A 3,065-nucleotide genomic window follows, 5' to 3' on the forward strand; every position below is an offset into this window, starting at 1 on the left:
GGGGGGACACGCAGATCCCGCGGGTGGAATGAAACCGCCCGACACCCGCGGAAAGGGAACGGCTTCTGTGTCAGTGCGTGCGGGCTGAGCCCGCCGCCAGCGCGGCCCCGGCCCCGGGAATTGCTGTTGGCAGTGGGCAGCCGGGGCCTGTTCGCTCCCGGACCTGCAGCGCTGCCTTGGCACCTCCGAGGCCCCTCGGTGCTGCCCTGAAATGCCGCTGCCCGGGTACCTCCCTGTGCCTGAGCTGGGCGCTGAGGATTGAGGGCCTCGCCCTGCTGTCCACCCACCCAGCGCTATTATTTTCTGGTTTTAACCGGTTTACTTTGGGGGTTGTTTAGTGAGAGAAGTGTTTCCCATCAGGGCCGGGAGAGGAGGCGTCTGGGCAGCACCTGTAGACAGTGAGTGACACATGCAGCTTTTGAGAGCACCTCGAGATGGCAGCTGCTGATCGTGTCTGTGGGCCTGACAGGTAACGGCTGCGTCCCTCTTCACTCCTTCCCAGCAATCCTAACGACCTTTGCTGGCTAGTGTCTGGCGTACGTCCCTGCGCCTTTCCGGCTGAGTCCCTGTTTGCCTGACATTGCTCCCTGTGCACCAGCAGGACAGCAGGCAGGTCAGGCTGTTCGTGAAGAGGAGAGCGGTCTGGCGAGGAGGGGAAGAGACGGCAGGCAGCTGAGAGGAGCAGGGCAGCTATAGACAGAAGAGAAGAGAGATGTGAGGGGAAAAAAGTAGCCCCGACAGCTGTAGTATGCATATGGGACATACCGTTCTCGTTGCTGTCTCATGCACATGAAATACTTGAGACAAAAGAACTGACGTACTTAGAGGACCAAATCTCACATCCTTACTGGAAAATTGGAGCTTATCTAGTAAAAAAGTAACATCGCTGCTCTATTCCAAAAAGAAAGTTATTGCCTCCGTGCAGTGACCTTTTAAACTAAGTCTATATTTGAGAAATGCCATTTTCTACTAAGATTTTGGGAGAAGCAACAGAGAGCTTCTGTGAATTCGTGTACACAGACAATTTTGTGGGTAAATCTCAGCCTGGATTCAGTAAGGCTGCTCTGCTGAGACTGTTCTAATTAAGGCCTGCAGTGACTGCTTTCCCCTAGAAGTTTCAGATCAGTAACTCTTCTCTCTGTACTGACTTTACCTACAATATTTTACCCAGTGGAACATAACAGGCTTCTTGGATAGGAAGATTAGATCATCTTGGATCTTGCTTCCTTTTACCCATATTTTCTGAACAGTAAACAAAGCAACAACTCAAGAATATTTTGGTAGACCAGTTCTATCTACTGAGGCCTTTTGTTTTTTAATTGTTATGGCTCAGGTTGCCTTTCATTCAAAATAAACCACTGAGTTCCTTTATGGTAACAGCTGCAACGATGACATTCTTCACCCCAAACACATCACCGCCCAAATCAAAGAGAAGTAAAAGAGTGCACAACTGAAGAGTTGTGTTGTTTGTACAAGTTTGTGCGTCTGTGAAGGATAAGCAGAAAAGACCAAAGGAGCTGACAAAGAGTGGAGAGCAGAGGGAGATACCAAATGTATCCTGAAAGAGTTTTGTAAAACTTGTTCTCTGAAAAAGCCTTTTTTTTCCTTATGCTTTTGAGAATATATTACAGAACATGGGTATGCATTTCATGCAATTAAAGTTTATTCAGTTGCCTTAACACAGGCACCTAGATCCATATGAGAAAACCTAAGGTGTCTGAGACATCCACATGGTCCTGTGTGATCCTATACGATCCACTGGTCTTACATGAAATCCCCAGCTGGGGACCACGTTGAATACACTGTTGTCTAAAATGGAGCTGACGCTCACAGGTAGGCATCTGAATTCCACTCGTAGGTGCAAATACTTCATTAAACAATTATTCTCAATATATTTTGAAAACCAAAATTCTAACTAGGTCAGTTGCAAGTCCTTTTTTATAGGTGTTAAAGCCTGTTAACATTTTCAATATTTAGCATCACAAATTAAACCTGTAAGATTAACTGCACAGCTTACCTTCACCGACTGAAGTGTGCTTGGTTTCTCACAGCTAGGCCCACGCCTCTTGCATCTTCTGTTGTTCCCTGACCTGAATGTGTACAATTTACTTCTCCTTCCTCACTACAGCACTTTTCACCTGTCTTCATTTCACTTTATCTTGTTGATTTCAGACCATTTCTTTAATTTGTCAAATCTGTCTTAATCTTGTCAAATGTCATCTGGTCATCTTCCTGGCTTATTTTTCCTCTTAATTTTCTCTGGCAGGCCTTTCTCTGCAAAGGATTCTTCTGGAAATGCAGACATATGCTCAAATAGATTATCCCTTGCAACTGAAGGAGAAGGTTTACAGAGACAAATATGCCTGGGTGACAGTGTATTTTCTCAGGTAAACAACGTAGTTTTTTACAAAGTAATCTCATTCTGAGTCTGGGGTGTGCAGACTTGGAGACCCTGTGACATTGCTACAAGAGATCACATAAAGGAACTTTCCCTGAATTCCCAAAGCATTCTCTGTAGCAATGCAATTTTCTCTCAAGCCCCTCACCAAAGTAAGTGGCTCTGCAGCTCATTTGGCTGGTGTTTAGTTCCCCAAAAGAGCCTTTGCTATCTTTTGGGGAACAGATGCATCTAAAATAACTTTGCGTTGCTTTCTTTGTGGATGTCTTCAGTACTGTGAGGCTCATTTCTCATAATATTGCCTGTGACTACAACCCCCTGAAGGGCAGGTGTTTCTTCATTAGATGCTGCTCACCGGACCACGACCCCGAGAGGGTGAAGATCAGAGGGGACGCGGGAGCTGAGTCCCAGCCGTGGGCAGACTGGCAGCGTAGCAGCCCCAGAGCAGGGACAGGAAGGGGAGGGAGCCGCTGGCCGCCGGGCCACGGCTGCCCGCCGGCTCTGCCCACCGTGCCGTGCCGTGCCGTGCCGTGCCAAGCCGTGCAATACCCGGACTGCTCGGTGCAGGCTGCCGGCTGCAGCCGCCGGAGCTGTCCAGCCGCTCGCGCCCGGCTCCCCGCAGCTCCAGCCATCCCCGCCATGCGAGAGCGATGAGAGCAGCTCCTCC

Source organism: Apteryx rowi, unplaced genomic scaffold, assembly GCF_003343035.1.
Source record: "Apteryx rowi isolate R43461 unplaced genomic scaffold, aptRow1 scaffold_168, whole genome shotgun sequence".
Classification (NCBI taxonomy): Eukaryota; Metazoa; Chordata; class Aves; order Apterygiformes; family Apterygidae; genus Apteryx; species Apteryx rowi.